The sequence below is a fragment of the Panthera pardus genome, unplaced genomic scaffold, assembly GCF_024362965.1.
Source record: "Panthera pardus isolate Hobbes unplaced genomic scaffold, ASM2436296v1 HiC_scaffold_20, whole genome shotgun sequence".
NCBI lineage: Eukaryota > Metazoa > Chordata > Mammalia > Carnivora > Felidae > Panthera > Panthera pardus.
Genome location: NW_026526766.1, coordinates 27,726,307 through 27,747,188, shown reverse-complemented (window position 1 = coordinate 27,747,188; position 20,882 = coordinate 27,726,307). Strand labels below are relative to the sequence as shown.

The 20,882-nt window shown below is 43.8% G+C and overlaps 1 long non-coding RNA gene across 1 annotated transcript in view; it reads left to right on the top strand.

The window, feature by feature from the left end:
* The first annotated feature begins 228 nt into the window (after window positions 1–228).
* Window positions 229–20,882, top strand: part of LOC128778680 (uncharacterized) — a 34,720-nt gene continuing 14,066 nt past the window's right edge. Inside the window, exon 1 of the long non-coding RNA XR_008424417.1 lies at window positions 229–329. This is a non-coding gene — a long non-coding RNA (uncharacterized LOC128778680). The remainder of the gene's footprint in view (window positions 330–20,882) is intronic.

Below are 20,882 nucleotides of genomic sequence, written 5' to 3'. Positions count from 1 at the left end.
CCAAGTCTGTGCTTGGGTGATTAAAGACCAGCTGTGTTTGTAGATATTGTCAGGAAGACCTCCATCTTGCCTGTTATTTATGGTTTCTGAGAGAAAAGATGGAAGGAGAGAGAAGGGGGCGGAGGGGGGGGGGTTGTTTCTTTTTACCAAGAATTCTCCATTCACTCAAATAAAGCCACATTCTTTGCATTCCAAATGGGGAAAGCAGCTAAGGTATCCATTCCCTGAGGGGAAAAAAGGCTGTTTGGAGCTGTTAGCAATCTAGGAGGAGAAAGAAACTCTGTCCAAATCGCACAAAGGGACGAGGAGAGAGAAACCACCCGCACAGAGTGAGTTCTCAGCAAACAGGGGACCAGAGTACAAACCCAGAAGGTTCCTTGCGGGGGGGGGGGGGCATCCCTCTGGCTGACCACAAACAAAATACTCATCTCTTTGAAGCACTAACACTGCTTTTAGTTGGGGAGGAAGAGGCAAGGGAGGGGCGTTCCAGGGTAATAAACACACTATCTGCTCCTCTGGAAGGTGCCGGCCCAGTTTCCAGGCGCAGATGTCGTTTTGTTTTTAAAAAGCCAGAGGCATGGTCTTCATAGGAGAGCTGACCTAATCCTAGAATTGATTCTTCTTCCTCTTCACCCCTCCCCCCCTCACGAAACTGGGTCAGGAGAGAGTTTCATATTTTTATCGTCCTTGCTACACTGCCAGCACAGAAGTAGGATGATTGGCTGAGATTTGCAACTTAACAATTAACGTTAAATACAGGCAGCTGGCTGTGTTTTGATTAAAAGCCACAATCAAGAAATCTGGCAATCTGGAATTTGGGGTTGGCTGAAGCCTGGGTTTTTTTGTTTGTTCTTTTTTTTTTTTTTTTTTTTTTTAACCCTATTTGCACAATTGCTAGTCTTCTGGGGCCTTTTCCTTTACTGTCCCTACTGTTTTTCATGTTTAAAATCTTGGCAAAAAGCCTTCGAAGTCGCGCAAGGTGCCTTGGGGTCTGACACAGCCAAGGTGTGCTGTGTCTCCACCCAGTGATTTGCAATTTCTGCTGTATTTGATGGAAAAGAACACCGAAGACAGGGGTCCCTTTGTTGGCACAATGCTTAATCCTTTTTTTTCCCCTCTTCAATTAATTGCTCATAAATGGGAAAACAAAAACAACTCAGATCCACTCCTTTTAGTGGCAGGGCCTGTCTGGAGGCTGCATTTTGTTGCTTCTAGGGCCACCTTGCGGCTGACAACTGTATTTATAATTTGGAGGTCAAGGATGGATTCGTTTGGAAAATGCGGTACCCATTTGGTTAACGTGTCAATATGTCAATGGGCTTCCTGGTTATAATATACAAGTGTGATGACCCTACTCAGTTTCCATTAGGAAAACGGTCCATAAAATACCCTACAGTAGGCAAAATGAATTGTGATGAGTATGTAAATTTATGCACCACGAATATATAAAGAAAATCTAGATTTTGTAGTTCATATAAAGCATCTGCGTCTCTTTACCAGTCCCCATGTGTTGGAGGCGGGGGTGGGGGGGTCAGGTGGGGGTGAGGGGTGGTGGGAAAGACAAGGGAGCCCCTGTTTACGAGCTCAGATTTCTTCTCTCTGCTGCCACCTCGATGACATCTGCCTATATGAGAGACTGATGTGACCTTGGGGAGGTAAGGAAGGAGAATTTGAGCCCCTGGGCACTGGCCCAATCTCTTCTTGTTGTAGATGCATTGGACCATTCTCTGGGCACCTGCATGGAGTCTGCTGGAGGCAAATGACCTCTCTGGCTTTCTGGGTATCATGTTGGGAATGGACCCCCATGGCTCCTTCACAGTGACTTTTGGCCGGCAGAGGTTCTCTTATAACTTCTGGATCTCTCTACTAAGGAATCTTCTCAGCCTTGTACAGATCATGTATGGGAGCCAGGACACCATTAACATGCTCTCAGGCTATCTATGTAGACATCATATCCACCACTGCTATTGCTAATCCTACTGCATTAGGGGTGGTGCCACACCTAATGCACGGGACGTGCTCGGGATTGTCAGGTTCCCCACCTTTATGGACCCAGACATGGGAGTGGAGAAGAGACACTGAGAACGCTGGCAATCAACCCCTTCATTCTGTTTCTAATCTCTCTCTATCCAGGCTCCTTCAAGGGAAGAACGTTCTTCTCCTGCGTATTAGGGCTTTCCTTTCCATCACATCTTTTTTTCTTTTTTTTAAGTTTATTTATTTATTTTTGAGAGGGAGAGAGTGTGAGTGGGAAAGGGGCAGAGAGAGAGGGAGAGAGAAAGAATCCCAAGCAGGCTCTGTACGCACTGTTAGCACAGAGCCCAGTGCGGGACTCAAACTCATGGGCAGTGAGATCATGACCTGAGTGAAACCAAGAGTCAAGAGTCAGATGCTTAACTGACTGAGCCACCCAGGTGCCCCTCCATCGCATCTGTCACCTTATGGCCTGTATTCTCTATCCTATGACCTGTGGCAAACCTGTAGAACCAATTTTGCCAAGCCTGGCTTAGACACTCACAGAATTGTCAAAACTATCAGATTTCTAGGGACTCAAAAATACAATTTTTGTAGTCAAAGCCAGAAATTTGACTCTTTATTTTTGTGCATTTTTGATGTAATTACTCTGATTCTTCTCAGAGGCAAATGGATGCTTCTGGCAGAATTGGGAGACAGCATATACTGGGAAATGCAAATCGAAAAGCACAACGATGTCTTTCAATAAAACGTCTTCATGCCATTGATGTTATTATTCATTCTACAAATGCAAACTTCTCAGTTTAGATAGTAACTTGGAAAGCAAAGTATGGGGCATCAGTATTACTTCCTTTTTTTTTTTTTTGAAGTTTATTTATTTTGAGAGAGACAGAGACAGCACAAGTGGGGAAGTGGGGGAGAGGCAGAGAGAGAGAGAGAACAGAGAGAGAGAATCCCAAGCAGGCTCCGCTTGGGCACTGTCAGTGCAGAGCCAGGCATGGGGCTCAAACCCACGAACCGTGAGATCATGACCTGAGCAGAAACCAAGAGTCGGATGCTTAACCCACTGAGTCGCCTAGGTGCTCCCAGTATTACTTCCTCTTAATGCTTCTCCCCTGACTTGACCAAACTCAGATCAGTTGATATTTGATTTTGCATGGAGAGTCTCCTTAGGAAGCTGAAATGCAAGGAGAGTTGGAGAAGCCGGTGCATTTTAATGGGGACCCAAGTTCCTATGGCCAAGAAGGGAATCTGCAAAACCAGTTTTCTTGACAATCCAGTCCAAACAGGGAAGGAGTATTAACTCCTTCTAAACAAAAACATCTTTATTATGTTCTCCTTTCAAAAACCTTCAAGATTCCCCAGGGGATAAAAATTGAACCGGAAACTTTCAAGGTCCCACTCTTCCCCTCCGATGCAGCGCCCACTACCCTCTGGTAGGTTGCTTGTAGGCTGACGAACTGTTTTCTGTGCCAGGCTGGCATGCTTTGTCCCTTCCTGCTACCCTACTCTGAACATCTATTTGTTTCTTTTCTCTGCTAATGAGATTTAATTTGCCCTTCCAGGACCATTTCAAGTCTCTTCTCCTCTGTGAAACTTGCCTTAGCAAATCAGCCTCTCCCTCCTTTGCATTTCTTGAGGCCAGTGGATCTTCACCTGCAGTGAGCATCAGAATTGCCTGGCAAGCATTTTACATGCATGTTCTAGCCTCCGATTCAGAGAATTGAATTCACTTGTTCTGGGATTGGGGTTTTGTGGTTCTGAGACCACTCCTGGTTAAGAATCTGGGCTGAAGTTTAAGGTCTCTTCTGCTGCATTCTGTTTAGCCTTTAGCAGCCATGGCTTGCCCGTCAGTTATCTCTTTGTGTGTAATGAAGTGTCTGGGCTGGGTCTGCCAGATCAGGCTCAGAGTATATCAGAGCTGATGGTGCATACTGTCCCCAGAGTCCTCTGCATGTCCTGGACACAGCAGCCTTCTACCTGTTCATGGAATGCTCTAGGAATGCCAGGATGTTGCAGGACACTAAAATTCCTGGATACTTTTCCTTGATTTGCAATGTGGACAAGAGCAAGAGACTTTTTTACATACTGGTCAATTTCAGACATAGTGAGCCCTCTGGTGGTCTGTAGGATAAAACAACCAAATTCCTGAAAGAAAAATCACCAGGGAGGAAGAAGTACTGATTCATTAAACACTTATTTGTTCAACACCTATTATGTGTCAGTGCATTGGAGGTCATGATAACAAACAGCCCCACTGTCTCCCTCATTTCAGTGGAGGGAGGGACCAGTGTTCATGAGAGGGAACTGTCAATAAAGGTGCAACTAAGCACACAAGACAATTTCAGGTCATGATGCGGGCTCTGAAGAATGGCAGATGTACCAGAGGAAGAAGCCCCGGGTGAAGGAGGGAAGGGTGGGTCTCATTATGAAGGTCAAGGTAGCCCCTTGCATTATCCCCTCCAAGCCTACAGACTCACCCCTAGATTGCTGGGACTCTAACGGAGGACAGGCCATGAAGGAAAAGACAGTGTTACTAGCCACTAAATAATGGGGCTACGAAGCCTTTCTCTAAAAGCTGGACTGAAGGTTGACAGAGACCGGTTCCCTGGGGAATATAGGCAGGGGTATGGACACAGGGCCACAGAGCATGAAGGTTGGGGGTCTGGAGGTGATTACAAGCACTGTGGGCCAACATCCAAGACCAGGAATGTGACAGCAGGTATCAGGCAACAGGCTGGTGAGCAGGGAGGACTCTGGAGCAGAGGAAGTATAGAGCTGTCTGTAAAGCTGCACCTCTGAACCCACCTGCTCAGAATCCTAGCAGAAAAGATACCCTAGAAGGGGCCCTGGGCTCTCAGGTGCCCTATGCCTTCAACACTGCAACCTCCAGGAAATGTTCCCGGAAATAGTAAGCAGTCACAGCTCAATAGCCGGTGAGCAGTCCGAGTGAAAGTTCAGTGTATGAGAGTGAGTGAATGTGATGGCTTGACTGTGCCCCCTGACCCTGAAACCCAGCCTACTGTCTCTATTGTAAGAACTCTGAGGACAAGGATTCTGTATTCAGCACCAAGCAAAGTGTCTATCATTGTAGGAAGTTGGAATTCAGCAAATACTTACTGGTTCCTACCTGACTGTTTTGACTTTGAGCTTTGTTTTTCATCTCCTATCTGAAGAAACATTAAAGGAAAGACTGGCATGTGAATCAGATCGATGTGAATAAATTGGTGGTTGATGAAATTAAGATTTTTTTTCTTCCTGATTCTCCTGCAAGCATGATTTACATAATTTGTAATTATATCTGAGGAGGAATTAAACAATTACAGGATACAAATGAGCTTAAAATTATGCTCTTTGGGATCAAAGGCACACAACTGCTCAATGATTGGAGACCTGCCCAAAGTTTGTTTCAGTTATCTTGTGCTGAGTAACAAGCCACCCTAAAACTTAGTGGCTTAAAACAATAATGATTTCAAAAAAATGTATGCACCCCTATGTATATTGCAGCATTGTTTACAATAGCCAAGATGTGGAAGCAGCCCAAGTGTCCACTGATGGATGGATGGAGAAAGATGATGTGGTATATATAGTCAGTGGAATATTATTCAGCCATAAAAAAATGGGACCTTACATTCACAGCAGCCTGGATAGATCTAGAAGGTATAATGCTAAACGAAATAGGTCAGGCAGAGAAAGACAAATACCAGATGAATTTCACTTATGTGTGGAATCTAAAAAAAAAAAAAAAACAAGACAAATAAGAAAGGGAGAAAGAAAGAAATAAAGAAAAGGAGGAAGGAAGGAAGGAAAGAAGGAGGGGAGGAAGGGAGGAAGGAAGAAACTCTTAAATACAGAGAACAAACTAATGTTGCCAGAGGAGAGGTAGGTGGGGGGTCAAATAGGTAAAGGAGATTAAGAAACATAAACTTCCAGATATAAAATAAACAAGTCACTTTCACTTACCATGGAAACTGAGTAATGTATAGAATTGTTGAATCAATATGCTGTACACCTGAAGCTAATACAACATTGTATGTTAATATACCTTAATTTAATTTAATTTAATGTTTATTTATTTTTTATGTTTATTTATTTACTTTTGAGAGAGAGAGAGAGAGAGAGAGAGAGAGAGAGAGAGAGAGACAGAGTGCAGGCAGGGGAGGGGCAGGAGAGAGGGAGACACAGAATCTGAAGCAGGATCCAGCTGTGAGCTGTCAGCACAGAGCCTGATGCAGAGATTGAACTCACGAACTGTGAGATCATGACATGAACTGAAGCTGGACACTCAACCAACTGAGCCACCCAGGTGCCCCTATACTTCAATTCTGAAAAGGAAAACAAAGAATTACCTGAATTGTAAGGTAGATAGATAGATGATAGGTAGATAGATAGATAGATAGATAGAAAAATAAATTTTGTTGTCTTTCCCAATTCTACAAGTTGACTGAGCTCACTTAAAGAAGCTTCTAGTCCACATGATTTGGCCGGGGCTGCAATCATTTGTGTGCTTCGTTGTATTGAAATGTCTAAAATGGCTCATTCATAGATCTGGCCATTGGTGCTGCTGTTGACTGGGAGGCTTTAGTTCTTGTTTAAGAAGAGGCTTGGACTCTTATTAAACACAGTTTGGACTTCCTCATAGCATGGCCACTCAGTCTCCAGGTGAAGTGTTCAAGAGGATGGAAACAGAAGTTGCCAGTCCTATTAGGGCTGGATTCACTTTTACCACATTCTGTTTGTCAAAGTACTCAGGGGGCCATCCCAGATTTAAGAGGAGGGGACATGAACTCTATTGTTTATGTGAGAATGGCACGCATGTGTAAGAATTCTCCATCTTTGGACACTATCTCCAAGGTTTGCCCTCTGACCACCATAATTTACATCATCCCTCCCATGTGCAAACTATACTCACCTCCTCCTTTCCAATCCCACCCCCCCACCCCCCAGCATTATGGAATTAACTCCAAGTCCAGGATCACATTAACAAAATCAGGTGTACGTGTGGATGGGGGTCCTTGGGTACAGCATCTCTGCCATGGTTTCGTGGGTGTAGAGTCTTGTAAATCAAAAAGACATTATCTGGCCTACACATACCCACCTTACAGTGTGAGAAAGGGATAGTATAACTGCAGGAAGTACAACATGAAGAGTAACTTTCACTCGTCCGTAGATTCTGAAATCCCACCATGCATTTGTAGACAGGTTTTTTTATTCTTCAAAAATTAGAAAAAGATGGGGTGCCTGGGGGGTTTAGTTGGTTGGGTGTCCGACTTTGTCTCAGGTCATGATCTCATGGTTCATGGGTTTGAGCCCCGCATTGGGCTCTGTGCTGACAGCTCGGAGCCTGGAGCCTGCTTCGGATTCTGTGTCTCCCCCTCTCTCTGCCCCTCCCCTGTTCTCACTTTGTCTCTCTCTCAAAAATAAATAAACATTAAAAATTAGAAAACGGGGTGCCTGGGCGGCTCAGTCAATTAAGTGTCTGACTCTTGGTTTTGGCTGAGGCGTGATCTTGCAGTTCCTGAGGTCAAACCCTGAGTCGGGCTCTGTGCTGACAGCATGGAGCCTGCTTGGGTTTCTCTCTTTCTCTCTCCTTCTCTCTCTGCCTTTCTCTGCTCACTCAAGTGCTCTCTCTCTCTCTCAAAATAAATAGATAAACTTTTAAAAAATTGAAAAAAAAGTCTTTAGAAAAAAAGATGTTCTCCTCCTAGGGAGTTGTTCTCTATGACTCCACTCAACCTGCTGAATTGTCCTTTCTTTTCCGTTGGAAATGACCTGTGCTTGCATTTGAATAGCTTTCTCAGCCTTATTCCTCACCCTAAGAGGTTAGAGGTCCAGAAATCTCTTCTCATTTTGAGCATTTCTATTCCTTTTGGTACAAATTAGTATAGTTCCTCTAAAAACCTTATAGATTTCCTGTGTATCAAATTATAAAATTCACTCCATTAGGTCCATGAGACAAACTCCCTAGCCCATTGGCACTTGGAGACAGGCACCTCTAAACCTTGGAATGTGAGTCAGGACGCTGTGGAAAAACTCCCTCTTGATTCTCAAGTCCTATTGCCTGGCTGAGAAGGTCTTCAGACAGTGTCTTAGATCTTTCCGTGGTCTTAGAAGGGTCTTACAGCTGCATTCTTGGCTTGACTTTACTCTGAGACCACACTTTACTTGCAGAAATTTGGGCTTAATCTTTGCCTTACGGCTAATCTTCCTTTGACCACTTTTTCTTGGGTCTAGGGTCTTGTGTTTTCTAAATTCTGTTCCCAAACAGAACTGTCTTTTCTTGGGGGCTCATTTCTGCCTTTCTTCAGAGGCCACTGGAAGAAACTAGCTGTCCCTTTGAGTGTTCTGCCTGGAAATCTCTACAGCCAGGTGCTGTTTGTTAGTCCTGTTTTATCCATTGCTGTGGACAAGGTAGCCCACATTTTCGAGAGTTGTTAAACCTTGGCATGGATTGTCTTTTCTTCAGCCTCCAGTGGTAACTTCCTCACTCGCTCCTTTCAGGCTCCATCTGTGGTTTCTTGGAGGCCCGTCTGGCCCTTACCTGCCACTGAATCCCAAAGCCAAAGCTGCATATTTTTGGTTTCTGTTACGATACCTCAGGCTTTGTTTTAGTTTTTTATTGCTGCAGAATAAGCACTAAACAAAATAAGCCTTAAAACTCAGTGTCTTAAAACACCATCCAGGTAACTATCTCTCAGAGTTGTGTAAGTTGACTGGACTCAGCATGGTAGCTGAGACTGCAAAGAGAGATGGTAGCTGGGACTGTGGTCCTCTGAAGGCTGTGCATGAATGGAACCTTCGAGGTGGCTCACTCACATGTCTGGCTGTTGGTGCTGGCTGCTGGCTGGGAGCTCGGTTAGGCCTGTTGACCAAGGACCTCAGTTCTCTCCCATATGGGCCTCACATGTAGCTGCACAGACGTCCTCAAAACTCGGTGCCTGAGTTTCAAGAAGGAATGTTTGATGAGGAAGGAGGTACGCATGGCTAGCTGAAGGTCTGGGTTCCAAATTCTCTTCTGGTGTATTTGAGCCATCAGAGCAAGGGGCCAGCCCAGATTAAAAGGGTGAGGGGGGGGGGAATAAAGCCTGCCTGTCAGTGGAGAAGAGGCTGTACACACTGGCAGGGGAGACTGGAGGGGGTGCAGGTCTCCTTTGGAAACAAGCTGGGCTGGGGAGTAATGATCATCTCTTGCAACAAGGAATCACATTGAATTGGGCGCTGATTTTCTATTGTGGAGGAGATAAATGTCACATATCTACAGCCTCCCCATTGTCTTTTCTTCTGATTCATCCTGCACACCGAAGGCATATTAATACTTCCCATTCAAGCAATAGATGTTTTACTATCTACTGAGAATGCAATGTGAAAAAAATGGGATGCTTCCTTCTGTTGGGCAGTAATTCTTGGAAAAAAGTTGGACAAATAGGGCTTAAAACATGAACCTAAGTCAAATTTAGCACTGGTGTGCAATATAAAGAGTCACCATGGCGTTCTTTCCTTATAAATATCCTTCTTGTAAATTGTTGCATATTCTCTGGCTGATCGTGACCGGGATAGTGGAATGTCTGTGAGTACAGTGGTCCCTAAACCACACTCATTTCATTTCAGTGTGTGTCTTCTTCCTCTTCTTCTTCGTTTTTAAAGATTAACATGCTGTGAGAATTCAACAGTTCAGGGTCACCTGGGTGGTTCAGTGGGTTAAGCGTTGGACTTTGGCTCAGGTCATGATCTCACGGTTAGTGGGATCAAGCCCTGCGTTGGGCTCTGTGCTGACACCTCGGAGCCTGGAGCCTGCTTCGGGTTCTGTGTCTCCCCCTTTGGCTGTCCCTCCCCCACTTGAGCTCTGTTTCTTTCTCTCAAAAATAAATAAACATTAAAAAAATTAAAAGAAATTAAAACAGTCCAGAATGACATAAAATAAAATAAAATATAATAAAATAAAAATCTCTCTGCTTAAGCCCTGCCTCCTTCAAAAACCCAACACCACTCTCCATAGACAATCAACAGTTTCTGGTGTCAGATCTGCTGGTGGTTGCCAGCAGAAATAAATTGAATATATTTATACCTCTTTCTTGATTGGTATATTTAAGCAGTATTTATTATGTCCTCATTAGCAAGCAGTTGTTCCCAAATGACATTCTTTGTTATTTTTTTTTAAATTTTTTTTTAACGTTTATTTATTTTTGAGACAGAGAGAGACAGAGCATGAACGGGGGAGGGGCAGAGAGAGAGGGAGACAGAATCTGAAACAGGCTCCAGGCTCTGAGCTGTCAGCACAGAGCCCGACGCGGGGCTCGAACTCACGGACTGCGAGATCATGACCTGAGCCGAAGTCGGTCGCCTAACCGACAGAGCCACCCAGGCGCCCCGACATTCTTTGTTATTGACATACACTACATCCTCTTTTCCTCTCTCAGTGTCTACTATTTTCCTTAATTATATATATTTTAATTCTAGTGTTTATCTTCATGTGGAATAAAAATATACGTGTTTATTTCTGGATTGGTCATCTTTAGACAGTATCCTTTGACAGTCAGAATTAAAGAAGGTGAGCAAATATGGGAATTATTTCTGTTTTATAATTTTGTTACCATTATAAGTGCATCTTCTGGGAAAATTGCATTAAAAAAATGTTTTATTATTTTTGAGATAGAGAAAGAGAGAGAGCGTGGGGGAAGGGACAGAGAGACAGAAGGACAGAGGATCCAAAGCAGGCTTTGCACTGACAGCAGTGAGCCCAATGTGGGGCTTGAACCCACAAACTGTGAGATCATGACCTGAACTGAAGTCAGACGCTCAACTGTCTGAGCCACCCAGGCTCCTGGGAAAATTGCATTGTTAATCATTTGGTGCTGCTATAGAGAAATGCAATTCATTTTTACATTTTGTTCTTATATCCAGTCACCTTGGTGATCCTTCAGTGATTCTAATTCTTGTAAGATTGTACATGTTGGTCCCTGAGGCACTAATTCATTCACTTTCACTCTTGTGTGTTTCATTTTCTGGTTATACCGCACACTGATAAGCCATTCTCATATTGGTGGATGGTAAGCAGTTCGGATAGTCTTCTCTACCTCCTCCTGTTTCTCCTTCAACTTTTTCTTTGTGTTGCATAATAATGCAACAATAATATTTTAGCCTATGTGTCCCTGTGTGATTTCTCTGTATCAAGATATACCAGGGAGCAGAAGTACTGGGTTGGGGAAACTCAGATACTTTTTATGTATGCACAGTTTAGAGCCTGTTGGCCTGACCTGTTTTTTCTGGTGATTGCCATGGTGACCAGCTCTGCGAGAGCTCCGGTGACTTTGCACAGGCTTCCCTCCTGTCTCTGCTCCCTGCCTCTGGCCTGCAGCCCAGGACTGGGAAGTGGGCATAACAGACCCTTGCTCAATGTACATGTGTCGATGCCCACAGGACAAGCCTTTGGTGATAGAGAACAGGGGCCAGTGGAAGAACCTTCTCCTTTCTCTCTCAGGACTAACTGCCCTGCAGTTTGGCCTCTAGAAGGGTGATCTCATTAGACCCAGCAGCCAGTAGCAACCCCTGCTGGTGCCCTTCTTCCCTGCCTCACTTTGATCACTTTGAAGAGACTGCTTGTCCTTGGTAGGGGTGGGGTTGGGTGGGGGGTGCTGGGGAGATGGGAGGTGGGGGGAGGCACTGGGGGCAGAGATGTGTGTATGAAGCAGCATTTGCATGGGCTGATCTCTCTATCTGCCTCATGAGGCTGCTTTGAAGTATTCTTATAAGACGGTGGGAGGAGTGTGGACGGCTTGTGGAGAGACTACTCACAATCAATTGAGGTCTGGGGGCTTAAGTGACACTCTGTAAATGCCGCACATTGGAGCATAGAGATTTACTTTCCTGGGCTTTAGCTCTGGGGTTCCAGCAGACAAAGTTGGTGCTCACAGAGATCCTGGTTTAGGGATTGGTTTGTTACAGTGATAATCAGCTAGAATTTTAGCTGTAGATTCAAGAGACTGAGAATGATGTGACTTGGATGGCCATTACCAGCTTAGGTTAGTGGACAGGGTCAGGGCAGATGGCTTAACAAGCCCTGAGTCTGCCTACTTGACAGTTGGAGTAACTGGCCCAGTGAGTGGGTTGTATTATAGTCTATGATTCGATGATTCATGGTACCTATTTATTGAGAACCTACTGAATACCTGGTACTCCTCTAAGTGCTTTAAAAATATCAACTAAATTAATCCTCATAAGAACACTGTGAAGTAAGATGCATTATTAACCTATTTTACAGATGAGGAAATTGAGACACAGAGAGGTTCAGGAATGTAGCTCAAGTCCCACAGAGGTTGAGCCCTATTTGGACCCAGGAAGTCTACACTTGGGCCCATGCTTTTAACTGCTTTTCTGATTCTCTCTTTCTCTCTCTTTTTTGAAAGAGAACAAGAGAGAGCACACCTGCATGAGCAGGGCAGGGGGAGTGGGGAGAAGGAGGGAGAGAGAGAGAGAGAGAGAGAGAGAGAGAGAGAGAGAGAATCTTAATTTGTTCAAAGCAGTAATAAATGCTTTCCTTCCTTCCTTCCTTCCTTCCTTCCTTCCTTCCTTCCTTCCTTCCTTCCTTCCTTCTTTAATTTACATCCAAGGTAGTTGGCATATAGTGCAATAATGATTCAGGAGTAGAATCCAGTGATTCATCCCCTATGTATGACACCCAGTGCTCATTCCAACAAGTGTCTTCCTTAATGCCTCTTTCCCATTTAACCCATCCCCCTACCCAAAACCTCTCCAGTAACCTCTTTGTTCTCTATACTTAGGAGTCTCTTATATTTTGTCCCCCTCCTCGTTTTTATATTATTTTTGCCTTCCCATACCGTATGTTCATCTGTTTTGTATCTTAAATTCTGCATATGAGTGAAGTCATATGATATTTTTCTTTCTCTGACAGGCTAATTTCACTTAGCATAACACCCTCTAGTTGCATCTACAATGTTGCAAATGGCAAGATTTCATTCCTTTTGATTGCTGAGTAATATTCCGTTGCACATATATACATGCTGCAGCTTCTTTACCCATTCATCTGTCGATGGACTTTGGGCTCTTTTCATTCTTTGGCTATTGTTGATAGCATGGCTATAAACATTGGGGTGCAAGTGCCCCTTTGAAAAAGCATACCTGTATCCCTTGAATAAATACCTAGTAGTGCAATTGCTGGGTCGTAGGGTAGTTCTATTTTTAATTTTTGAAGAACCTCCATGCTGTTTTCCAGAGTGGCTGCACCAGCTTGCATTCCCACCAGCAGTGCAAAAGAGATCCTCTCTCTCTGCATCCTCGCCAACATCTGTTTTGCCTGAGTTGTTAATGTTAGCCATTCTGACAGGTGTGAAGTGGTATCTCATCGAGGTTTTGATTTGTATTTCCCTGATGATGAGTGATGTGGAGCATTTTTTCATGTGTCGGTTTGCCATCTGGATGTCTTCTTTGGAGAAGTGTCTATTCATGTCTTTTGCCCATTTCTTCACTGGGTTATTTGTTTTTTGGGGGTTGAGTTTGATAAGTTCTTCATGCTTTTGGATACTAACCCTTTATCTGATATGTTATTTGCAAATAGAGAGGGAATCTTAAGCAGGCTCCACGTTGTTGCAGGGCTTGATCCCATGACCCTGGGATCATGACCTGAGCTGAAATCAAGAGTCAGATGCTCAACTGACTGAGCCATCCAGGTGCCCCACACATTGATTCTCTTGTTACTGCTTCTTCCTTCTTCCCTCCCTTCCTTCCTTCCTTTTTCTTTTCATGTCAGATTTGTTGAGGTATAATTAACATATGGTTGTAATATATTATGTTACATTGTAATTAACATGTGATTAATGATACCATAATCAAGGTAAAGACATTTTCATCACCCTAAGAAGTTCACTGTGTCTTTTCCACCCCCAACGTCTGGTGACCACCAATCTGTTCTCCCTCCCTGTGGTTTTACTTTGTGGAGGATGTCATATGAATGAAGTCAAAGAGTATGTAGCCTTTTGAGCAGTCTTCGTTCACTGAGCATAATGATTCACGTGACATTTCCCCAGGTTGTTACATGTACTGGTGGCTTGTTTCTGTTTATGACTGAGGAGTAGTCCATTGTGTGAATATGTATCAGTTTGTCTATCCATTTGCCAGTTGATGGATATTTGTAATATTTACAATTTTTTGATGACTATGAAAAAAAACTGCTATAAGTCTTTGCCTCCCGGTATTTGTATGGACATTTATTTTCATTTTCTTAGGTAAAATGCCCAGGGGTGGGATTGCTGGGTCTTATGATAGGTGAAAATTTAACTTTGTAAGAAAGAGTCAAACTGCTTTTTCAAAAAGGTTGTGTTAGTTTTTTTTTTTAAGATTTTATTTATTTTTCTAAGTAATTTCCATACCCAACGTGGGGCTCGAACTCACAACCCCGAGGTGAAGTGTCTCATGCCTCATCGACTGAGCCAGCGAGCGAGGAACCCCACGGCTGTGCTAGTTTGCATTTTCCCCAGCAATGTGTGATTTTACCAGCTGCTCTACTCTTTTGCCGCACATGTTACAGTCAAATTTAAAGAAAAGTTTTAGCTAGTCTAATAGATAAATAGTGGTATTTCATTGTGATTTTACCATGCATTTCCCTCATGATTAATGATGTTGAACATGGTTTAACGGGCTTACTTGTTATCTCTCTTTTTTTTGGAATGTTTTCTTACAAATAAGATTTCATTTTCATTACCCATATGCTTTTTTTTTAATGTTTATTTACTTTTGAGAGAGAGAGAGAAAGAGCAAGAGCAAGCACTAGTGGGGGAGGGGCAGAGAGACAGAGAGAGACACAGAATCTGAAGCAGGCTCCAGGCTCTGAGCTGTCAGCACAGAGCCCCATGCGGGGCTGAAACCCAGGAACCGTGAGATCATGACCTGAGTTGAAGTCGGACCGACTGAACCACCTCAGTGTCCCACTATATGCTTAATAAATGTCATTAATTTCAACTCTACAAATGGATGTTCACAGACAATTCAAAATTTTTGTTTCTAATTGTTAGAGAGGATGCAGAGTAGTGTGGTAGTTAGGGACAGGAACAGGGTTCCAGCCGCAGCTCAGTGGCTTACTAACCCTGTGCCCTCTGGCAAATTGTCAAGAAACTCTGTGACTGTTTCTTATCTGTAAAGTAAGAATATAAGAGCACTTACTGTAAGGAGTTATGGTGAGGGTAATATGATATGGTCCATGTGATGTACGTAGCACAATGATTGACACATAGTAAGTACTGTGTTAAGTGTTAGCTACCATCATCACCACCATCATCTGTGCCATGACTGAGTTCCATGAAAGTATACATCAACTAATACACCTGTAGAAAATTCACCCATTTCTAGTTCCTTCCAGAAGTGTAAAGGGATCTCGCCCCATCTCCAAATACCACAAAAGAAGACGAGAAAATCTGGAGGGCATGTCTTGATTTCCTAGCTCACATAGCCAACAACGGGAAGACCCTGCAAATACTTTATGAAATGCCAATTCAAATACGGAAAGTCACAATAATCTCCGCATCTGTTTCGGCATCTGGAAAAGTATAATAGCTGATTCTTTCATTGCTGCCCCTGATTTTCTAGCAGTCAGTAGACCCATTCGACCAGAGCTCAGATGCTTCTTGAAGGGCCCAGATTGACAGTAAAACATACTTAGAATTAAATGTGTAAGCCACTTTGATGCCTTCCAAACACCTTTAGGCGAATAGATGTCATTTTAATTAAGTGAAAACCCATCTTTGCCTTTTGTTGGTACAGCTAAACACTGATTCTCTTTTCTGATAGAACATCGCAATGGGATGAGATTGTAATGGGTTTGAGGGGGTGAAATGAATCTTTGGGAAAATAAATTTAAACACAATTTACTTAATGCTATTAAATGGCTGTAGCTATTGATGTTCATGGCCAGCGCCAAGCAGGACTTCTGCTCTTAAACTTGAGGGGGAGTATGTGTAATTACTCAGTAATTCCACTAAGGGGAGCCATTTCCTTAATAAAGATAGAGATGAGCCCTGGAGCTTGTGTTCAGGCTCCAACATCAACATAAGGTATAAAGATAAAATTACTTATGCACAGGGTTTCCAGATTTCTAAATGCACTATAATTTTATAATAGATAAAATTACATTCAAAAAGGCAATATAAACATTTAGCTGCACTGATTTAAAGCACTAACTTGTTGAATGTAGGTGGTGACACATCTCCCCAGGGAAGGTAAAGAACATTGTTTTTCTTCTCTCTGCACTCCCTTCAGCATTATCCAGAACCACCTGAAAGTTAGTTGCAGACAGCAATAGTTCATGTTCATTGAGGGCTTGCAAAGTACAAAGTCTGTCGTAAGTACTGACTCATTTAACCTCATCCTGATCCTGTAGTGTTGGGAATAGCCAACGTTGGGAACATCATCATCCTTATTTTGTAGCTGGGAAACAGAGCCACAGAGAGGCAAGTGAACCGCCTAAGGTCACAGAGATGGTGAGAAACAGGCAGTCTGGCTCTAGAAGCCACAGACTCAGTCACAGACTTGATGTGCTGCCTGTCGATAGCAGAGTCCTCTAGCCTTAGCTGGATGAATGAGGAGCGAACAAAGCAGGAAGATCCTGTCAAGGTGAGATCGCGATATAAAATAGCCAGGCAGTTGTTCCAGTGATCAGAATTAGAAGTGTTTTCACTTGAGACCCAGAGAGAAAAGTCAAAGTTAGTCCTCTGAAGAGTTGCATGACTACAGCACAGACACAAGAAAAGAAATGAAAATGAACTTCTTTTAAATATGCCTTCACATGGGGAATTCTGTCAAAAGCCCTCAAGATAATGATGTCGGTTTCAGCCTGACGAAGTGAATCTGGACATCAGAAATAGTATCTGTGAGAAACATGCCGCGTTGTACAAAATTGAACTTTGTTACTGGTTTCATTTTCTCCGTATTTTTATTAACATCTCTGAACATGCCCTATCTTCCTGGATTGTCTTCAAAAGTTTCTCCTCCCCTTTTTTATTGCCACTTTCGCAGCTGTTTCAAATACCCTAGCTTTACTGTATTATCTTGGCTTTGATGATATGTGAACCCCACTTTGCCTGTTGATAAAAGAGGTCTCCAGATAAATCCAAAAAGCTAAGGAAAAAAACAAAAACAAAAACAACTAAGCCAGTTTTCCCTGACTTAAAATGACTTTGGGCAAACTATATTCAACACACAAAAAATATCAAGGATGAAAAAAGTAAATGAGTCATTTATAACCCCAGAGAGAGGGAAAAAGTCTCTTAGAGATCTCTTCTGAGAAAAAATGCAATATGGAGACTGAGAGATTTGCTTGTGGGCCTTAGAGAAGCTCATGGCCCGTAGCTGTGTTCACTTTCAGATTATTTTCTTGGCTAAACAAAGCAAAACACATGGTAATTCAGAAAGATTGACTTATGGAGACTATCTGCTTTGCCAAGGCGAGTGAAAGAACCCTGTTTTATTATCCTTGTGAGTCATCGCTTCTTCTTGGTTCTGTGAAAAGATTGCTATGAAACTCATTAGCTACTACTCAGAAATAAAACCAATGTTTGTGATTCATTTATAAAACAGAAGTTAGTCGCTTCACATAATTAAATGTAATTTTAACTTTGAGGTACTGTAGAAATGACATCCGCCATGGAAGATGCTGTTTCAGGAATCAGTTGCTTGTGCGGAAGCCTTCTTGGATCTTCTCAAGGGCTTCACTTCAGCTCAGAATAAGAAAGAGTGTTGGAACTTTTGTCAACTGCATGGCCATCTGGCTGGCTGGAGCCCAGAAAGTGACCTGTTGTTTATCCTAGTTTGATTTTACCTCATGAAGGGCCAGAGTGGCCAGAGAGGGGTTACAAGCCAGTGGGGGCCTAGGAAGCTGGTGGGGGACAGATCCCAGTCGGTCAGGGGAAGGTTCAGTCACAGGAGACAGAGGATCACAGCTAGAGAACCCACATCCATCAGTAAGTTCCAAAGGAAATGGAAGCCACAAGCACAAAATAGGATTGGAAAGCATAGGCAGCAACTAAGGATGTCTATGAAGTGGCCTCCGATGGGCCCCTGGTCCACTGCTTGTAGATTTGTCTACTTGACACGTGTCCCATGGTGAGGCCAGACCCGTTAGAGAACATGGTTGCCCTGAAACCATGGAGGCAAGAAAAAGATGAAAGGACTCATCTGAGTATGTTTTTTCTTTTAAGTTTATTTATTTGTTTTTGAGAGAGAGCGAGAGAATGAAAGAGAGAGAGACAGAGACCGAGACTGTAACTGGGGGAGGGGCAGAGAGAGGGAGAGAGAGAATCCCAAGCAGGCTCCACACTGTCAGCACAGAGCCCCACGCGGTGCTCAAACTCACAAACCATGAGATCATGACCTGCTCCGAAACCCAAGAGTCAGACGCTTCACTGACTGAGCCATTCGGGTGCCTCTGGCTATGTTGTTATTATTTTTTAAAGTCTGTCTATGGGGCTCCTGAGGGGCTCAGTCAGTGAAGCGTCTGACTCTTGGTTCGGCTCACGTCATGATCTCATGGTTTGTGAGTTTGAGCACCGCGTGGGGCTCTGTGCTGACAGTGCGGAGCCTGCTTGGGATTCTCTCTCTCTTCCTCTCTCTCTGCTCTGCCCTCACTTGCACTGTCTCTGTCTCTCTCAAAATAAATAAATAAACTTAAAAAAAAAAAAAAGTCTGTCTAGTGAGTGGCATTTTAAGGGAAAGTTAAAACAGTGTCTTAACAGCTTAACCTTCAGTCTGTGGATGAGGAGAATGGGGCCAGGCAGGGAAGTGGTTTGGGTGGTGGAGCCTCATTCAAGTTTACCTTCTCCCCGGGGGTCCCTCTTATGGACCTTAGTTTCTCCCTTCACCTTCTTTAGCTGCCCTCCCACCCCCGCCACGTGGATGGTGGCTGGTGGTGACTCAGAGCCGGGGTCTCCCAAAGCCCATGACTGGGTAGGTAGCTGGGAAGAGGGGCTGGGAGAACCCCCAAGTGGGTGCACCCTGGGTGCATGAGGCCTTCCACATGTTTCTGGGGCAAGTCTGAAAATCTATCATTTATGTTTTATATGTATATGTCTCTATATACATTTATTGTTGTTGAAAATACCCCAAAATATGTTTTCTCTGGAACCTGATACCTAGACATTTTTGGGACAGCCTGATACTGACTCATATTCCTTCTCTAGAAGAAGGATCTAAGCAGTTTTTGCATCTTGATGGAGTTTCCTTTTCCCAGAAAAAGGATTAAGAGGAATATCTTAGAAATTCTATCTCCTTGAGTTACCTAATCATCACACCGGGAAATTGGAGGAAAATGCTTGATGTGTGTGATGGGGCACAACTGTTGATGTGAGCACAGCAAACAATTAATTGTGCTTTGTTCTAAGCACGTTTCCTTCTTTCACTCGTGTAATCCTCCCTGCGGCCCCCTGGGGTGGACAATTCCCACTTATCGGTGAGGACACGGAGCTGGCTGATCTGTGACAATCTGGCCCTGACGTGAGCCGTCTTAGCCACCCTACTTGCCTGTCTCTGAAAATGGAAAGGTGACCCATTTGTTGTGTTTTTTTTCCCCCGTTGTTTTTGCATCAGAAAAATGGAAAGCACTATCTTTCCTGCCCCAACCCCTCTGCAAAATTTGGATGGTACATCTTGTAGACTCTCGAGGAGAAGGAAACGAATTTTGCTTTGAGGGAGGTTTCAGGTCTAATGGGCCATCCAAGTGAGTATGAAAGAACTAGATGAAATGTGAGCTTGAGATCCAGATGCCTTTGGAAGTGGGACATGATCTCTAAGGCAAAATGAGGTCAGAGGAAGGGGGAGAAGAAGAGGAATTACAGAGGGGTATCCAGGAGAGTGGGGCTAAGCTGAGAGATGTTACCCAAGGAATGAGGATCCTCACCCTGGGAAGACTTGGATGGGTATATGGACTGAGCAAAAGACTGTCATGGATGATGGAGTCTATTACCACTTTTGTGACTCTCGATGAACCAGGCCTCAAAGCATTCACACACTTGTGTTGTCTCTGCCTCTTGAATCGGATCTGAGCTGGTCAGACTGGGAGTTGCTTTAACCAATAGGATGATACAGAGGTACTGCACTGTCCTCGATGGACCTCAGTTTTAAGAAGGGCTGGCAGTTACTATGGTGTATTCTTGGGTGTCATGAGCCACCATATAATAAATGTAGGTATCCTACCGGACAGACCACATGGAGGGGCCATGTATGTGGAGAGGAAGAAGCCCTGAAATTACGTGGAGGAAACCTGGGAACCCAACAATGAGAATTGTGGTCATAGGACCTATGATGCCTGTCAGTGGCTCAGCCAGCTTCCGTGTGTTCGGGCCATTCTAATGGAGGCAGTAGAAGTATGAGTGAACAAGCCCCCGCAGACATCATATAGGACAAAGACAAGCTATCCCCCGTACACTGACTGAATTCCTGACCAGAGAATCCTGAGGAATAATACAGTGAATATTGGTATGAGACAGCCACTAAATTTCAATGGTTTGTTTTGCAGTAATTGGTAACCAAAACACTGCACTGTTTGCATGCCCAGGAGCTGCAGAGAAACTGAAGCTTCCTCTGCCGAGGATCTCACCCCCTATACTTGATCCCAGCTCCATAAATCCTGGTGGCAACTTTACTTCACCAGGATCCAGCATCTCAGCTGTAGGTCACCTAGCATCAGTGATGCCATAACTTTGCATGAATTCTTCTTGGTTACCCCATATGGACAACCCCCCCACCCCTGTTCCTCCTATAATGCCTCGGGATACTCTTAAGTCCAAACAAGTGGAGGCATTTGGTGAAATGGTGTGATGGTTAGTTTTATGTGTCAACTTGACTAGGCCATGGTGTCTAGATATTTGATCAAACGTTATTCTGGATGTTTCTGTGCTGGCATTTATTGG